The sequence below is a fragment of the Podarcis gaigeae genome (assembly GCF_964106915.1).
Source record: "Podarcis gaigeae genome assembly, chromosome: 8".
In the NCBI taxonomy this organism is placed as follows: domain Eukaryota; kingdom Metazoa; phylum Chordata; class Lepidosauria; order Squamata; family Lacertidae; genus Podarcis; species Podarcis gaigeae.
The window spans coordinates 6,390,853-6,410,298 of NC_139684.1; the positions used below are offsets into that span (position 1 = coordinate 6,390,853).

At 49.7% G+C, this 19,446-nt stretch overlaps 1 long non-coding RNA gene across 1 annotated transcript in view; it reads right to left on the reverse strand.

The window, feature by feature from the left end:
* Nucleotides 1-1,933: 1,933 nt before the first annotated feature.
* The window catches only part of LOC310851267, a 72,824-nt gene continuing 55,311 nt past the window's right edge, over nucleotides 1,934-19,446 (reverse strand). The window contains exon 2 of the long non-coding RNA XR_014567674.1: nucleotides 1,934-2,037. This is a non-coding gene — a long non-coding RNA (uncharacterized lncRNA). The remainder of the gene's footprint in view (nucleotides 2,038-19,446) is intronic.

Below are 19,446 nucleotides of genomic sequence, written 5' to 3' on the forward strand. Positions count from 1 at the left end.
TTAACATTGTTTTCTGACACGAAGCCCAAGTCTGCCCATCCTTTTTCAACAAAGGGAGCTCCTAATTCACTTACATTGTCTCTGCTCCCTGTTGGAACCTTCTTGATTACATCCCCCTAATGGATGGCGCACTCATTCCCCTCGGCCGCCCGGGCAGGATCGGGGGCAGGCCTCCCAGGCTTTTAGCGAAACTCAATTTGCTGCCTGGCCTGAGTGAGGCTGAGTGGATGAAAGCAGAGCTGGCCCAGATCAGCACCTTGCTTGCTCCATTCCCCAAAGCCATTTCCACAGGAGCGGCTCTCCAAAGACTCCATCAAATGCCCCCACACTTCCCCACTTGGAGTGGGAGGGGGGCAGAGGCAGAGTTTCCTTGCTCAACCTCAAAGTAAGCCTTTGCCAACCAAATGTGCCCTCTCCAGCTGTTTTGGGCTACTGCAGGGTACCAGGTTGGGGTAGAGGATGCTCAGAAGCAAGAAAGGATTTGAGGGACTTTATATGAGATAAGGAAGGAAGATCTGGGGACCTCCCTGCCACCAGAGTGAGGCAGTGTGGTGTAGTGGTTAGAGTCTAAGACCTGGGAGACTGGGGTTCTAGTCAGGCATGTAGCTCACTGGGTGGCCTTGGGCCAGTCACTGTCTTTTAGCCTAACCTACCTCTCAGCGTTGTTGTGAAGATGAGATGAGGACTAAGGCCTGGGAGGAGGGACGTGGGTGGCGCTGTGGGTTAAACCACAGAGCCTAGGACTTGCCGATCAGAAGGTTGGCGGTTCAAAGGTTGGCGGTTCGATCAGAAGGTTGGCCAACCTAGCAGTTCGAAAGCACATCAAAGTGTGTGCGAGAAGGTAAACGGCATTTCCATGCGCTGCTCTGGTTTGCCAGAAGCGGCTTAGTCCTGCTGGCCACATGACCCGGAAGCTGTGCACCGGCTCCCTCCACCAATAAAGCGAGATGAGCGCTGCAACCCCAGAGTCGGTCACGACTGGACCTAATGGTCAGGGATCCCTTTACCTTTACCTTTTAAGGCCTAGGAGACCAGGGTTCAAATCCCCCCTCAGACACGGAGCTCACTGAATATAGACAAACAAACACACTTCCTGAACTGTCTTAGAGTGTGAGGGGCATATTTTTTATAGAGGATCCTGAAGGGGAATCTTGTGGACTGCCCTGAGAGCTGTGGGTATAGGTAAAGGTAAAGGGACCCCTGACCAGTAAGTCCAGTCGTGGACGACTCTGGGGTTGCGGCACTCATCTCACTCTATAGGCCAAGGGAGCTGACATTTTTCCGCAGACAGTTTTTCTGGGTCATGTGGCCAGCATGACTAAGCCGCTTCTGGTTTGCCAGAGCAGCGCACAAATGCCGTTTACCTTCCTGCCGGAGTGGTACCTATTTATCTACTTGCACTTCGACATGCTTTCGAACTGCTAGGCTGGTATAGAGAGGTATGTGAATAATAATAAAAAAATAAGCCTCCCCCCACCCCCTGACTGCACTTTCAAAAATCTGAGCATTATTGGGGGTGGGGGATGAAAACAGTACCTGGATTCTTCTGTAACTACGACCCCCCCCCCGTGGCCTTGCTTCAGTGCGCCAGCAAACACTTGGTGTCTAATTATGCAACAACAAATGGGAGCATTTTTGAAAGAGAGAAAGGAAGAGCGGCAGCGAGACATGATAATGGGAAGATGTTTTGCAGGAAAACAAACCAGAAAGAGCAGCTATGGCTTTGTTTTCAAGAGGAATGTAAGAACATGAGCCGCTGGCCTGATCCACCAGCAGGCTCTTATGTCCTTTATGGTGATATAAGTAAAGCTCGCCAATTGATATAAGTAAAAAAACTGCTCCTTTTCCCTTACGGGGACCCAAGAGCCCATATAGAGTCCTTTTGTAGGTTCTCTATCGGTAGGAAAAAATAACAGAGACCAACCAGAGAATATTGAGAAGCAAAGCAGCTGGTAAGCCTGATCTTTATTAACTGTTGCAACAGGGTGCTCCCCTCACACGCAGGAGAGAGGAGGAGGACCCAGAAGAAAGGTGTGCCTGCCCTTATACAGTACAGACATTTTAAATGTCCCGCCCTGGAGTCCAAGACCACCCCCAAATACATCATACCTACATCATAGAAAAGGCGGTCTACAACAGAAATCTGAGTGCATTGGCAAGTTACCTGATTGCATTATCTGGGTTTTGGCCACTCTTTTGTTATTATAACTACTTAATTCTTGAATCTAGGTCACAGGTCAAAGGCTCACAATCTGTTCATATCTTGAATGTGCCCTTAAGACAGGATTTGTGAGGAAAGAAACAACGGGGAGGTTTCCCACTTTGACCTTGCAGAGAAATATTTGAGGTCAATTTGTTCAGGACCTTTTCTCTTGGGTTTCAGACATGTGGTTTATTTATACAGTTATGAACATATTTTTTTTATATATGACCTTAAAATTCTTATAACAATGGAAAGCCCAGGAGGGCAGAGGTATCACGGTCCAGTTTACGGGCGATCGAAGTCCCGGCAGGGGACGTCAGGACCGGGGGCAAGATGGTGGGGTGGGAGCAGGAACGGGGGTCCAGAAGCCAGGAGTCAGGAGCCAAAAGTCTGAGGGTCAGAGAGCCGGGAGTCAAGAAGCCAAGGGTTCTGAGGGTCAGGAAGCAAGGAGTCACGAAGTCAGGGGTCCTAGGATCAAGAAGCAAGGAGTCACGAAGTCAGGGGTCCGAGGATCAAGAAGCAAGGAGTCACAAAGTCAGGGGTCCGAGGATCAAGAAGCAGGGAGCCAAGAAGTCAGGGGTCCGAGGATCAAGAAGCAAGGAGTCACGAAGTCGGGGGTCCGAGGATCAAGAAGCAAGGAGTCATGAAGTCAGGAGTCCGAGGATCACGACGCAAGGCAGGGAACGTGTTGCTGTGGCAAAGAGCCGAAGGGAAATGCTGACCTTATATCCCTTCCCAGCTCTTGCCATGAGATGCAGTGAGTTACCAATTGACCTCATCTGTGGGGCCATGCCTTGCCTCTCCAGAACAAATTTAGGAAGGCCCCAGTCCTGCAAAGTCCTACTGGTCACAGGGCCTGGCTCCTGCATGCACTCCTGACAAGAGGGCTCTTGTGCTTGGGTCCTGCTTCTGGGTCTCCCATCATGGACATCTAGTGGGCCACTATGAGAATGGGAGGCTGGACCAGATGGGCCTTTGGCCTGTTCTAGCAGGCTCTGCTTATGCTTGGGCAGCCTGAGCCACAAGCTCTGGGTCTGCGGACCACCTTTCCCTGCCCTACACCCAAGTGGGTGGGGGGGAGAGGCAGGCAGCTTCTGGGGGAGAAGGTGACGGGAGCCCCAGTGAACAGTGGATGAAGAGCTTTGCTCAATTTCAGAGGCAATCCTGGATTTGGTTGTCCTCCCCCCTCCGCACTTCGCCCCCATCTCCCTTTCTCATTAAGCAAGTCTCCCTAACGCCTCATGAAGCTGCTGGATTGCCGCTGATCAAAATGATAAGCAGGGACCGGAGTCAAACAAATCTGCTCCTTAGGAAGAAAATCCCCAGTCATCTTGGTTCCCAAGCCAGCACTCTTTGCTTAGGTGCCTGAGGGGGCTTAATTAAATGTCAAATATAATTTGGGGCTGTGGAAGCTGATGTGGCCGTGACCAGGACGCCTGACATCTTTCCCCTGCGCGGACCTAATGCAGAGCATTTGGGAGCTAATTGGCCCCTCGTTCAACTGCGGGGTTCGGGGAGAGCAGCTCGCACAGGTGGGCTTGCATCAGAAATGCAAAAGAAAGGAAGGGGCAGCTGGTTCCCAGGGAGGCAGCTTTGTGCAGTTCTGATCAGCCCAGCGGACTCTTCGGCTTGGAGGCATGTTGGATGGCTCTAGGTTCCAGAAAGAGTCCTTTTTTCATGTGCTATGGGCATCTCTGGGGGATGTGGGTGGCGCTGTGGGTTAAACCACAGAGCCTAGGACTTGCTGATCAGAAGATTGGTGGTTCGAATCCCCGCGACGGGGTGAGCTCCCGTTGTTCGGTCCCTGCTCCTGCCAACCTAGCAGTTCGAAAGCACGTCATAGTGCAAGTAGATAAATAGGTACCACTCTGGTGGGAAGGTAAACGGTGTTTCCGTGCGCTGCTCTGGTTCACCAGAAGCGGCTTAGTCATGCTGGCCACATGACCCGGAAGCTCCCTCGGCCGGCTCCCTCGGCCAGTAAAGCGAGATGAGTGCTGCAACCCCCGAATTGGCCATGACTGGACCTAATGGTCAGGGGTCCCCTTAACTATGGGTATCTCTAGCCTTCCATTCTACATCATAGTTGCAGCACCCCCTGCAGTGCCCCAGAGGCACCACACCCAGTGCAACCAAACTGGTCACACTCCCCTAAATCCACCTCTGCTGGGATCCTCAGATGGGTGCCCAGCACTCCTTGGTCCAGCCCAAACGCAAATTGCTGAGGGAAAGCTTCTAGCTGCCTTATGCCAGTCCAAGATCTAAGCAGCTCGCTCCTTTCCCTGGCAGAGCCCTCTCAGCTTCCTAAAACCCTGGAACTCTGAGACCCATGGCAACCTTGTCAGTTACTCAGAGGGTATGGGCGATCCACACTCCCTAGGTCTCTCCCAGATCTCAGAAGAGCATGCTGGTCTCTTACAGCGCAGATCCTATGCTTCAAGCAGCATGAATTCCAGGCGTCTGGGTTCAACATTGGAGTCTGATGGTGTGAAGAAGGACCTCTGCCAGTCCATCTGAGAGGCATCCCCTGCCAGTCCTCTTCAGAAGCAAAAAGGGTACTACCTGGGAAATGTGAGATACCTGACCAGAAAGAGCGAAGTGTGGTGTAGTGGTTAGCAGTGGTGGACTCGTAATCTGGTGAACCGGGTTCGTTTCTCTGCTCCTCCACATGCAGCTGCTGGATACTGGAGCCTCCTGACCCTTGCTGGGACTCCTGGATCATGTTGTTGTTGTTGTTTAGTCGTTTAGTCGTGTCTGACTCTTTGTGACCCCCTGGACCAGAGCACACCAGGCACTCCTGTCTTCCACTGCCTCCCGCACTTTGGTCAAACTCATGCTGGTAGCTTCGAGAACACTGTCCCACCATCTCGTCCTCTGTGGTCCCCTTCTCCTTGTGCCCTCCATCTTTCCCAACATCAGGGTCTTTTCCATGGAGTCTTCTCTTCTCATGAGGTGGCCAAAGTATTGGAGCCTCAGCTTCAGGATCTGTCCTTCCAGTGAGCAGTCAGGGCTGATTTCCCTAAGAATGGAGAGGTTTGATCTTCTTGCAGTCCATGGGACTCTCAAGAGTCTCCTCCAGCACCAGAATTCAAAAGCATCAATTCTTTGGCGATCAGCCTTCTTTATGGTCCAGCTCTCATTTCCATACATCACTACACAAATACATACATACATACATATTTCAAATAAGCACATATATATGAAAAAGGAACAAAAGAGAAAAAAGAAGAAAAGAAGAAAGAAGAAAAAATAGAGAAAAAAGAAGAAGAAAAGTTAGAAGATATTCTAAAAATATCTCAATATGAAAATAATAATAAAATTTGATTAATTGACTTCCATCGCTTACACTGCACTTCCTATATACATTTTAAGCAAGATTGTATCTGTTATTCCGTATTTTTCCCCATACAATCCCACACAAATATTCTAATCAATAGGTTTTCTAAATCTCTCATAAATCTATTATCTATATAGACAAAGATTAAATGTAAGGTATTGTTTGTGTTTAGAATAAGACTGACTTTCTATGAAGCTGACCAGCCTTGCTGAGTAAACCAGAACAACCAGTGCAGTGAGTGGATGAGGATTAGCTCAGTTTCAGAGCCACAGGGCTCCGTTTTATTTTGCGTTCTGTTTTGACCTTCTGCCTGTCCCCCCCCTTAACTTTTATTCACAACAAAGGTAATTTGACTGCTGAAGTGTGTGTGTTTGCCACCCTCAGGGTTTTGGAATCCCTGCGTGCCCAGGTGCTTGGCATTCAGGCTACTGGGAGTTTAGGATTGGAGTTGTAAGAGACCAAAGCAACCATTTCAGGTCTCTGAGAAAGGGAGGACTGCCTTTACACACAGCGTGAATCACACGGGTGTGAGTTGAACTGAGCAGTGCTGGGGCACTGACTCCGAACCTTTCTCAGAGTAATTGCTTTAGCGCATCCCAGGTCCACCTGGCTTGCAGAAGTAAGTGGGATGGTTGGGGAACAATTACTGGAGAGTAAGACCCAGTGGCAAGGAAAGGGGTTTGAGAGGCTGCTCTTGGACTTCCCCACTTGGTCACAGATGGACCCTTATGGATTTTTGAGACCCTTCTGGGAGTTTTCCATTGGCATGGCTGGCTCACGGGGAACTGTTCAAGGAGCCCTTGACGGAATGCTGTGAAATTGCTAAGCAGTTGGAAAGTGACACGGGTGGCGCTGTGGGTTAAACCACAGAGCATAGGACTTGCTGATCAGAAGGTCGGTGGTTAAAATCCCCGCAATGGGGTGAGCTCCCGTTGCTCCTGCCAACCTAGCAGTTCGAAAGCACGTCAAAGTGCAAGTAGATAAATAGGTACTGCTCCGGCGAGAAGGTAAACGGCATTTCCGTGCGCTGCTCTGGTTCGCCAGAAGCGGCTTAGTCATGCTGGTCACATGACCTGGAAGCTGTACGCCGGCTCCCTTGGCCAATAAATGAGATGAGCACCGCAACCCCAGAGTCGGTCACAACTGGACCTAATGGTCAGGGGTCCCTTTACCTTAGACTGGATAATGGTGGAAATACAGCAAAGGGCTGTGGCACAAAATTAATGTGATTACCCTACTGTGGTGCCAATGAGACCACTGGAAAAGGGGGACTGGTATATTCAAATGACCTGGCCCATTTATCATCTCCAATACAGAGCCAATTCTCCCAACCCACAACCGCCGCCTCCCCACACATAAGGTGCCTTGTGCTACAATTCCCCAAACTGGGGGCTCTGAGTCTCCTAATCCCTTTGAAATGTCTCTAGACAGCACCGTTGGAACTGGGGATAGTTTGCCTCCTGGAGGAGACTCTTGAGAGTCCCATGGACTGCAAGAAGATCAAATCTATCCACTCTTAAGGAAATCAGCCCTGAGCGCTCACTGGAAGGACAGATCCTGAGGCTGAGGCTCCAATACTTTGGCCACCTCATGAGAAGAGAAGACTCCCTGGAAAAGACCCTGATGTTGGGAAAGATGGAGGGCACAAGGAGAAGGGGACGACAGAGGACGAGATGGTGGGACAGTGTTCTCAAAGCTACCAGCATGAGTTTGACCAAAGTGCGGGAGGCAGTGGAAGACAGGAGTGGCTGGGGTGCTCTGGTCCATGGGGTCACGAAGAGTCGGACACAACTAAACGACTAAACAACAACCAATTAAAACAGCTCAGCACTCTTTTAAATCCCTTTCCTTAAAACACAGTCACTTCTCAAAGGCCTCTTGGAATAAGGAGTACAGCAAGGAGGGAGCCAGTCTAGTTTCTCTAGAAGAGGTCTCATTTCTTCTGCCCATGCTTCCCCGCTTACGTCGCCTGCACACCAGCCAGATTCCGCTCCTGTGGTTCTTGAGCCTCACAAGACAGCGGAGCTATGGAGAGAAGAGGAGGGTGACCTTCAATGAGTGACGCCTCCTGCCTTGACAGTGAGCAAGTGACAGGTTCCTGCCTTGCATTGCAGAGGCACTGCCTGGCTTTAATTGCCATCTTCCCGAGAGGAGGCAAAGCCGCAGCGCTCTCTTAATGGGGACTTGTCCCGGTCAGATGTGTCCATGAGCAAATTCCCCAGGCAAGGGCGCTGCTGAACTTGCGCACCGCATTCTCTCCAAAGGAAGCTCTCTGGCTTGACAAACAGAGGTGTATTTATTCAGAGGGGTCACGGCTGTCAGGAGACTCTCTTTCTGCCAGGCCGACGGCTCACCTTCACTTCTGTAATCACAACAAGGCAGCTTCTCTGACAGCAACAATCCCGGAGCCTGTGAGAAGCTTCAATCAGCTGGAGGTGGTTGTGGCTTCCTGAGCAAGGTGACACAGGGGGGAGACCCTGGCAATCAGCCTCCAGGCCTCCATCAGGCTCGCATCAGGATTAATCAGGAGGATGAATACTGCGCCAACCAGGGTCCCCGCTGGGTGATCTAATTTCCCTAGGTGGGAACTTTTCTCTGCCCTGGACTCAAACAATAAAATAAAACCCTGCACTGCCAACAAAATGGGTGGAAGATAAATGCCCCCTTTCCCAGGTAAGCACACAAGAGCTCTGCTGCATCAAGCCAAATGCTCATCCAGTCCAGCATCCTGTTTTCACAGTGACCATACGCTCTGGCACCGGGCGGCGGAGAGCAGGCGGGGTGTGTGGCTGGCGTGTGCCCTGGGTGTGTGGCATGTGTCCTAGGGGCATGACATGCCACCTGAAGGGGCATGGTGGCCAGCGTGGGCAGGGGATCAGCCATGATGGCACCCCACCAGGATCATTCTGCCTGGGTGATGGACTCCCCCCCCCGCCCTTGCCTCCGCCAGTGCCACCCAGATGCCCTACTGGGAAACCTGCAAGCAGGATCAGAGCTGTGCTGGACCTGGGGGTTAACCCAAGCAACGTGGTCCAGGTCTGGACCCAAATCCAAGGATTCCACAAGGAGTCAGTCCAACAGGGCCAAGGCAGGAAACCAGGCTAGGTCAGGCACAGGGTAACAGGCAGATACCAGCAAGCGGCAATGTTGCTCCCGCAACCTGGGGCAGGGTCCGGCAGCCTTTTATCTCTGACGGGGTAACGGCCGGTCCTGATCCCCCAGTGACTCACCTCCCTGTGTCGCCCGAAGGCGAGCACTCCTCCTGCAAGTACTCAGGTCTTTCCTTCTCTCAGACCTGAGTCTCTGCAGCTCAGGAGATGTTGGTGTGTTACTAGACCCAGGGGCTGCCTCAGCCTCCCCTGACCAAACCAGTAGTGGAGCAGCTGTAAGTGATGGCCCAGCTGGAGGCAACGAGGTCATCCTCACATCTGGAGCCAGAGCAGGCTCAGGCCCCTGACTCGGCCCAGGTGGTGCTTGTTGCAGGGGGACCTCTGCAGACTGGGGCTCTTCAGGATCAGGCCCCAGACTAGGTTCGGCTGCTGCCTGAAGCAGAGGACCTGGTGCAGACTGAGTCTCCTCTGGTTCCGAGTCCCAGCCCGAGTCCCAGCCCATCACAAGAGCAAACAAATGCAAGGATTTGAGAAGGACCTGCTGGATCAGGCCAACCAGGGCATATCTGATCCCACATCCTGTTCTTATGCCTGTTATGGGAAACTGCAAGCAGGATCTGAGCACAAGAGCTCTCTCCCCTCTGGTGGTTTCCAACAACTGGTATTAAGAAGCATTGCTGCTTCCAGTAGTGGAGGCAGAGAAGAGCCACCCTGGCTAATAGCCATCAATAGCACAATTTGTCTACAGTATTCCTCTTTTAAAGCCATCTAGGCTGGTGGCCATCTCTGCCACCTGTGGGAGAAAGTTCCATACTTTAACTATGTGCTGCATGAAGAAGTCCTTTCTTTTGTCTGTCCTGAATCCAGGGCTGGCCCAAGAAATTTTGACGCCTGAGGCAAATGACAAAACGGCACCCCCCCCTCCCTGCCAGGGAAGAACTGGTGAGTTAAGATCTACATCAGGAAGAAGGGTACACCAGGAACAAGGAATAAAGATCAACGTCCAGATCTGCTGTTCCTGTGGCTCCTGCCATCCAAGGCTGTCTCCCCACGTTGCCTCATAGGTGGGCTGGCTCTGCCTGAATCTTCAAGTGTTCAGCTTCATTGGATATCTGTGAGTTCTAATGCAGAAAAACAACCCACAGGGCTGGTCCTCCAGCCAGAGGAGGTGGCATCATCATCATCATCATCATCATCATCATCATCAAGAACAACACAGTAACTTAATATTCCCTATCCTGTAGAATGCCTGGAGCTAAAATAATAGAATAATTGAAGGGTAATCTAGTTCAATTCTGCGCAATGTATGAATCGCAGCTATGGTAGCCTTCAGCAGCCTGGCAACCTCCCAAAGGTTTGGGCTGCAAAGCCCCTCAGCCTCAACCAGCATGGGTCTGTCTTGCAGGGTGGGTGTGTTGGGCGCAGAACCATGCTGGCTGGGGTTGAAGGGAAGAAGAGTTTGGATTTGATATCCCGTTTTATCACTACCCGAAGGAGTCTCAAAGCGGCTAACAATCTCCTTTCCCTTCCTCCCCCACAACAAACACTCTGTGAGGTGAGTGGGGCTGAGAGACTTCAGAGAAGTATGACTAGCCCAAGGTCACCCAGCAGCTGCAGGTGGAGGAGCGGGGAAGCGAACCCAGTTCACCAGATTACGAGTCCACTGCTCTTAACCACTACACCACACTGGTTCTCTGGCACACTGGAAGACTGGGAGTTGTGCATCAGGTTGTGGAAGGCTGCCTTAAGGAGCGGGGGAAGATAGAAAGCAGCCTGGAGGAGGGAACGAAGCTGGCTGGGTCTGAATGCATGTGTCATCCTGGCAGATTGGGGGGGTGTGTGTGAGGGATGTGTCATTGACCAAAGTGTTTCTCAACTGTTGCAAGATTGTGCAGAGGCTGTTTGATACAAGGCACCAAATGCTCTCTCGGTATTTGGGGTCAGTGCACAGCACAACGCCTTGCAGGGGTCAGGACGGCTAAATTTGAGGAGGCCAAGAAATGTGGCACCTGGGCGTCAGCCTAAGGTCCAGCAAGGCCCTGCATGACAGAGGCAGACCAAGCACACCTTCTGAAGTTGGTGGCTGAAGAAGCAGGCCTGAGTCCCATAGCCATGGGCGTTCCTGGTGCCATCACCTCCTCCACCCTGGGCTGGCACTGAATATTTTCAGATCCTCCAAGTGACCCTATTTTCCAGATTTACAGAAGCCTTCCTGGTTTCCGATTTGATCCAGGAACGTCCCACTTTTCCTTAGGATGCCCCCATTTTCATTGGAGAAATGTTGGAGGGTCTGGAGTTATCTGACCCCGGGGTCTTCTGAAGACAGCCCTGTATAGGGAAGGTTTTTTAATGTTTAATGTTTTATTATGTTTCTATATATGTTGGAAGCTGCCAAAAGTGGCTGGGGCAACCTAGTCAGTTGGGTGGGGTATAATTATTAAAATAATAATAATACTGTAATAATAATAATAATTGAATAAAGGTAAAGGGACCCTTGACCATTATGTCCAGTTGTGGCCGACTCTGGGTTTGCAGCGCTCATCTCGCTTTACTGGCCAAGGGAGCCGGCGTACAGCTTCCGGGTCACGTGGCCAGCATGACTAAGCCACTTCTGGTGAACCAGAGCAGCGCACGGAAACGCTGTTTACCTTTCCGCCGGAGCGGTACCTATTTATCTACTTGCACTTTGATGTGCTTTTGAACTGCTAGGTTGGCAGGAGCGGGGACCGAGCAACGGGAGCTCATCCCGTTGCGGGGATTCGAACTGCCGACCTTCTGATCAGCAAGTCCTAGGCTCTGTGGTTTAACCCACAGCGCCACCCACGTCCCTTAATAATTGAATAGGACGTCCCTATTTTATCAGAGAAATGTTTAAGTGTGTGTATTTTGTGTCCCGAAAGGCATGCTATTTTCACTGCTAAAATCCATGCACAGCTTTGTGCTAAGGGCTGGGAGTGTGGTGGCACCAATTCTCTTCCCCAGCACTGCATGGATGAAACTGACCAAGGATGGATGAGTCAGAGCCCTAAGGCACCTCGCCCCAAATTCTCTACTCAGACAGCAGCAGCTCTCCTGGGTCTCCTACGGTGGTGGCAAAGGGGCTGTTTCCATCATGACTCCCCTGCTCCTTTTAATGGGACATGCTGGGGCTTGATTCTGTAGTTCTGGGCACAGCAAGCCTTCACTTTGCCACTGAGCTGTAGCACCTCTCCATTTGCCGTCCACAGTCCATCCGTGGGGGGGGGGGGAACACAGATGATGAATCAAATCCACCCACACATCTCCAGGTCACCTTCACTAAGGCTATTGCTTTAATGCAAGCTCTTGTATAATCTGCATTTATTCACTTTAATGGTATTTTGATTGTAGAAGATAACAGTCAAGCCTCCCCTCAACAAATTCAGATACAGAAAACTCAAAACATCTGCCTCGCAAACATTCAGAAATGTTTCTCAGCAGGGCTAATTGTTTAATATGAATCCTATTCATGGCAAACCATTGCAGTTCTTTGGTAAGTGGGGAGACCACAACCTTCCTACAGGAGGCCGTGATGCCCACAAATTTGGATGGCTCTAAAAGAGAACTAGACAAATTCATGGAGGAAGAGGAGGCTACTAGCCATGATGGCTGTGCTTTGCCTTCACCATTGGAGGCTGGAAACCACAGGAGGGAAGAAGAGCTCTTGTGCTTGCATGAATTCTTCCAGAACAGGAGGCTGGACTAGATGGGCCTCCATTTGCCTGATCCAGCAGGCTCCTCTCACATGCTTATGCTCCTTAAGTCCTCAAAGAGCCAGTGTGGTATAGTGGTTAAGAGCGGTGGACTTGTGATCTGGTGAACCGGGTTCGCTTCCCCTCTCCTCCACAAGCAGTTGCTGGGTGACCTTGGGCCAGTCACACTTCTTTGAAGTCTCTCAGCCCCACTCACCTCACAGAGTGTTTGTTGTGGGGGAGGAAGGGAAAAGGAGATTGTTAGCCACTTTGAGACTCCTTCGGGTAGTGATGAGGACGTGGGTGGTGCTGTGGGTTAAACCACAGCGCCTAGGGCTTGCCAATCAGAAGGTCGGCGGTTTGAAAACCCACGACGGGGTGAGCTTCCATTGCTTGGTCCCTGCTCCTGCCAACCTAGCAGTTCGAAAGCACGTCAAAGTGCAAGTTGATAAATAGTTACCGCTCTGGCGGGAAGGTAAATGGCGTTTCCGTGCGCTGCTCTGGTTCGCCAGAAGTGGCTTAATCATGCTGGCCACATGACCCGGAAGCTGTACGCCGGCTTCCTCGGCCAGTGAAGTGAGATGAGTGCCGCAACCCCAGAGTTGGCCACGACTGGACCTAATGGTCAGGGATCCCTTTACCTTTACTTAGGGTAGTGATAAAGCGGGGTATCAAATCCAAACTCTTCTTCTTCAAAGACAAGCGATGGGAAAGCTATGAAATGCACAACTCTTCAGGCCCTTTTCTTACCAAGATCCTGTGGTTGTGAATCAGACACACAAATGCCCCACACAAAGCAGCCTGGTCTCCCTTTCCCTTCCTAATCTGGTGCCCAAACTAATCACCATAAATGCAGTTTGCTCCTTTCCCAATTCTGAGCATTGAGGTTCCAGCTCAGATACTGGAGCCTCCCGGCCCTTGCTGGGACTCCTGGATCATGTTGTTGTTGTTGTTTAGTCGTTTAGTCGTGTCCAACTCTTCATGGACCAGAGCACGCCAGGCACTCCTGTCTTCCACTGCCTCCCGCAGTTTGGTCAAACTCATGTTGGTAGCTTCAAGAACACTGTCCCACCATCTCGTCCTCTGTGGTCCCCTTCTCCTTGTGCCCTCCATCTTTCCCAACATCAGGGTCTTTTCCAGGGAGTCTTCTCTTCTGATGAGGTAGCCAAAGTATTAGAGCCTCAGCTTCAGGATCTGTCCTTCCAGTGAGCACTCAGGGCTGATTTCCTTCAGAATGGATAGGTTTGATCTTCTTGCAGTCCACAGGACTCTCAAGAGTCTCCTCCAGCACCATAATTCAAAAGCATCAATTCTTTGGTGATCAGCCTTCTGTATGGTCCAGCTCTCATTTCCATACATCACTACTGGGAAAACCATAACTTTAACTATACGGACCTTCATTGGCAAGGTGATGTCTCTGCTTTTTAAGATGCTGTCTAGCTTTGTCATTGCTGGATCATAGAATGGGGGGGGACAGGGACCCACAAGGATCATCTAGTCCAACCCCCGGCAATGCAGGAATGACATGACAGGTGGGCCAACTATCCTCTGTTTAAAAACCTCCAGTGAAGGAGAACCTACAGCCTTCAGAGGATGGACTTTTCCTCTTGATTTCCACATGCTGAGTCTTGCTAGTGCCTGAACTTTGAAATTGCACTAATATTTGAGACAGATGGAGAATGCTGGCTAATTGCACATTAGCGATTAGCACACAATTAATTAGATGGCCAATGAACAAGTTATCACCCAGGCAAGGCATGCCCAGGATTTTGAGAGTAAAAGATGAGGCAGTTGGTAGGAGATGTGGGTGAATCTGGTCTTCTGCCCTTCCAGGCTTGAAAAATACTTGGAGTCAATCATCAATTTCATGCTCTTTATTCAGCTCTTAGTAGCAATGAATGAAATTTTCCCCAAAACGTCTAGCTATATATACATTATTTACACAATGGGCCCCGCATGATTGGCTAATTCTGGGCTGCTCCTGTAGGCCAATCAGGTTGCGGATTCACTTCCTTCAGAAGCCTGATTGATTGCTTCTGCAGGCCAATCAGGTTGCTGATTCACTTCATCCAGGGGCCTGATTGGCTGCTCCTGCAGGGGCCAATCAGGTCTTTGATTCACTTCCACCTGGAGCTGGATTGGGTGGCTCCTGTGGACCAATCAGACTGCTGCATTCTGGATCCTATTGTTCTAGGATTCAGCTCAGTACATAACAAGGCTCCTAACCCACCAGCCAGTCTTCCCTGAAAAAAGCTGGACTGGCTTGCCTTCCTCCTTAGCCCTCTCTGCAAGACCCAAGACGTCCATAGACATAAGTTTGGAAGGGAGCTCTGTGGTGATAATGCCGCTCTGTGATGTGGGCTCTATGATATCTGAGTTGTGCTGGCTGCCTTACTGTGATTCTCCTGGTCCCTTGGGGGCTCTCCCCGCAGCTTTCTTGACAGCTCTATGTGATGGCCTGGGACTCGGACTCGGAACCAGAGGAGACTCAGTCTGCACCGGATCCTTTGCCTCAGGCATCATCTGAACTAAGTCTGGGGCCTGATCCTGACGAGTCCCAGTCTGCACAGGTTCCCCTGCAACAAGCCCCAGCTGGGCCGAGTCAGGGGCCTGAGCCTGCCCTGGCTCCAGATGCGGGGATTACCTTGTTGCCTTCAGCTGGGTCATCACTTACAGCTGCTCCACTACTGGTTGGGTCAGGAGAGGCTGAGGCGGCCTCTGCGTCTAGTAACCCACTGACGTCTCCCAAGCTGCAGAGACTAAGGTCTGAGAGAAGGAGAGACCTGAGTACTTGCAGGAGGAGTGCTCACCTTCGGGTGAGACAGGGAGGTGAGTCGCCGGGGGATCAGGACCGGCCTTTACCCCGACAAAGATAAAAGGTTGCGGGAGCAACATTGCTGTATGCTAGATCCTGCCTGAGATCCTGTACCTCTCCTTGCCTGGTTTCCTGCCTTGGCCCTGTCAGACTGACTCCCAGCGGAACCTTTGGATTCTGGAACGGTCCTGAACCGTGTTTCATGGGTTACCCCCAGGCCCAGCACACTCTAGTGGCAAAGCCAAAACTAGGAGGCCCTGGATTTCCTTTGGGAACATAAGCACATCCGAAAAGCCTGCTGGATCAGGCCAATGACCCATCTAACCCATCATCCTGCTCTCACAGGGGCCAAGCTGGTTAGTTGCTTCAGGCAGCCGTCAGACACAAAAATCACACTCAGTGCACAAGGAAGAAAAGTGATGGTGTGTGTTTGAGTGTGAAGGGGTTATGCTTCTGTCTCCCTGTGCCCCAAATGACTCCTGCAAAGGCAGACAGAGCCCAATTTGTGGTGTCCAGACAGGATTTCCCTCTTGGGAATTGCGCCGTAATGAGTTATCCATCACTTTAACAACCTTGACGCTGGTTAATGTGGTAATTCTTTCCGAATTAGATTCAGAAAGTGGGAGAAGATCCAGCTTATTCTAATGAAGCTTAAATGGAAAGGAAAATCCTTTCGTCATAATTATCAATTTCGTGCAGATAATGAAGACAACTCTGTTTTGACCCGGTGCTGTGGTGCCCGGTGTGTGTGTGTGTGTGTTCTTGCTCTGGGATTGGATGTGTACAGAAGAGCTCAGTGTGGAAAATTCAAAAATGGCACCACACTCTTGGATAGGGGCCCTTTCCCTTGATGCCTAAAACCTCACAGGAAAATGAGAGGTTTCTATTTATTTAGAATATTTATCTACCACCCTTTATTTTCGAAACCCTTGGTGGTTTACTATATATATATATATATATATATATATGCAGGTTTTGGTGTCCTCAGGTGTCTTCCCGTGTAAAAGTTGGGGTGTCTAGGCGACGTTTCGACGAGGTCTCACTCGTCATCTTCAGGCTGGTGCTTTCGGCTTCTTGTTACTGGAACAGAGCGGGATCTCAATGTTTGAGTTCCTATAAATACTGTAGAGGGGGTGTGGTGTCTAGCCTCCAATGTTCTGGGCAGAGAGGAAGTTCCCAGGCTAGTGTGCCTTTTCTTCTTTTGTTCCTTAATTACTTGAGAGATACCTTGAGTGATTTCTTGAGTGATATCCTGAGTACCACTTAGGTGGGTCATTAGGTGTGGATTAGTTGCTAAAGTCTTTGTGTCTTGACCTCTTGAACTTTGTGAAGAGTTTTCCTGAGAAGATGGCTGTATTGCACTTAGTTGTGCTTTGGCTTGGCTTCGTGTATAGGGGCGAGCTGTGGTTTTGTGGCTTGTGTCAGCCAGATCTGTGTAGGGATTGCAGGGGGGTGCAGCATCCGGAGGTGCCACCATGGATTGGCTACTGGATGGTGTCAGTAATTCATCTGTGGAGAGGGTCTGGGTTTGGGTCTGGTGTGGTTGATTGGTGTTGGCGTTCTGTGTGCCTCTGGATCTGGTGTCAGTTTTTGTGGGGAGGGCTAATTTCCAGATGTCTGGCAAGCGGGATGTGTCGTCACGCTTGTTCATGTTGTGAGGGTGTTTCTCTATCTCGATGGCTTCCATGATTATTCTCTTGTGGTGATGTTCCGTGTTAAAGAGCAATTTGGAATCTGCAAAATTAATTTCGTGTCCTGTTTCTTTCATGTGTTGGAAAAGAGAGGAAGTTTTTTCTTCTTTTTTGACGGCATTCTTGTGTTCTGCGATACGTGCATTTATTCGTCTGTTTGTTTGTCCAATGTACGTGGCTGGGCAGACTTTGCAGGGTATTTCATAGATCCCTTGGTTTTCCAACTGGATTTTATCCTTGGGGTTTCTGAGGATATTGGCTATTTTTTGGTTGGTGCAAAAGGCTGTTTTGATATTGTGTTTATGGAGGATTTTGCTAATTTTATCTGTAGTGCCCTTGATATAAGGAAGGAGGGCCATGCCATTGTTTTCTTCTGTGTCTTGGTTTTTGGGGGGTGTTTCCTTTTGGATTAGCTTCGTAATCCTGTTTTGCTGGTATCCATTGGCAATTAACACATTTGAGAGATTCTGTAACTCAGTTGTCAAGTGGTCTTTGTCAGCCAGGCGTTTGGTTCTGGAGATGAGAGTCTTGGCTACGGAGTTTATTTGTGCAGGGTGGTGGTGTGATTGTGCATGTAAGTAGCGGTTGGTGTGTGTTTTTTTCTGGTAGATAGTGTGTCCTAGGGAGCCATCAGGTTTTTTGTAGATTAGGACGTCAAGGAAGGGAAGTTGGTTGTTGGCTTCTATTTCCATAGTGAATTGTATTTTGGGGTGTAAGTTGTTGAGATGTGTGAGGAAGCTATCCAGTTTTTCCTTCCCGTGTGGCCAAATTACAAAGGTGTCGTCAACATATCTGAGCCAAAGTTTGGGTTTGTGTTCTGACTTGTCTAAAGCATTGGTTTCAAAGTGTTCCATGTACAGGTTTGCGATGACCGGTGAGAGGGGTGATCCCATAGGTGCTCCTTCTATCTGTTTGTATCTTTGTCCATTGTGGATGAAGTACGTGTTGGTTAGGCAGTGGTTGGTCAGGTCCAAGATGTATTCGGGGGGATTGTATTTGTTTTGAATAGCTGTCAAGGCTTCATTAATGGGCACTTGTGTGAAGAGAGATACAACATCGAAGCTCACAAGTAGGTCATTAGGATGTAGGTTTTGCTTCTTTATTGTTTCTATGAACTGGAAGGAGTTTGGTACGTGTGAAGAGATGGATTCTGCATAGGGCTGAAGTTGCTTGGCGAGAAATTTAGCGAGATTTTGTAGAGGTGAGCCTATGGAGCTGACTATTGGTCTGAGTGGTGTTCCTTCTTTGTGTATCTTGGGGAGGCCGTAGAGTTTGGGGCATCTGGATGATTTTTCTCTGGGGATGATTCTTAGCTGGATTTCTTCACTGATAGGAGAGGCTTTTATTTTGGATTTGGTGGTTTTTTCCAGATAGGTGGTGGGATCTGTTTTTATAGGTTTGTAGGCAGGATCTTGGAGTAGCTTTGATAGTTTTGCTTGGTAGTCCGATGTGTTCATCACCACTGTGGCATTACCTTTGTCTGCTGGGAGAATGATTATGTTGTTGTCTTTCCTCAGGTTGGTGATTTGGCCACACGGGAAGGAAAAACTGGATAGCTTCCTCACACATCTCAACAACTTACACCCCAAAATACAATTCACTATGGAAATAGAAGCCAACAACCAACTTCCCTTCCTTGACGTCCTAATCTACAAAAAACCTGATGGCTCCCTAGGACACACTATCTACCAGAAAAAAACACACACCAACCGCTACTTACATGCACAATCACACCACCACCCTGCACAAATAAACTCCGTAGCCAAGACTCTCATCTCCAGAACCAAACGCCTGGCTGACAAAGACCACTTGACAACTGAGTTACAGAATCTCTCAAATGTGTTAATTGCCAATGGATACCAGCAAAACAGGATTACGAAGCTAATCCAAAAGGAAACACCCCCCAAAAACCAAGACACAGAAGAAAACAATGGCATGGCCCTCCTTCCTTATATCAAGGGCACTACAGATAAAATTAGCAAAATCCTCCATAAACACAATATCAAAACAGCCTTTTGCACCAACCAAAAAATAGCCAATATCCTCAGAAACCCCAAGGATAAAATCCAGTTGGAAAACCAAGGGATCTATGAAATACCCTGCAAAGTCTGCCCAGCCACGTACATTGGACAAACAAACAGACGAATAAATGCACGTATCGCAGAACACAAGAATGCCGTCAAAAAAGAAGAAAAAACTTCCTCTCTTTTCCAACACATGAAAGAAACAGGACACGAAATTAATTTTGCAGATTCCAAATTGCTCTTTAACACGGAACATCACCACAAGAGAATAATCATGGAAGCCATCGAGATAGAGAAACACCCTCACAACATGAACAAGCGTGACGACACATCCCGCTTGCCAGACATCTGGAAATTAGCCCTCCCCACAAAAACTGACACCAGATCCAGAGGCACACAGAACGCCAACACCAATCAACCACACCAGACCCAAACCCAGACCCTCTCCACAGATGAATTACTGACACCATCCAGTAGCCAATCCATGGTGGCACCTCCGGATGCTGCACCCCCCTGCAATCCCTACACAGATCTGGCTGACACAAGCCACAAAACCACA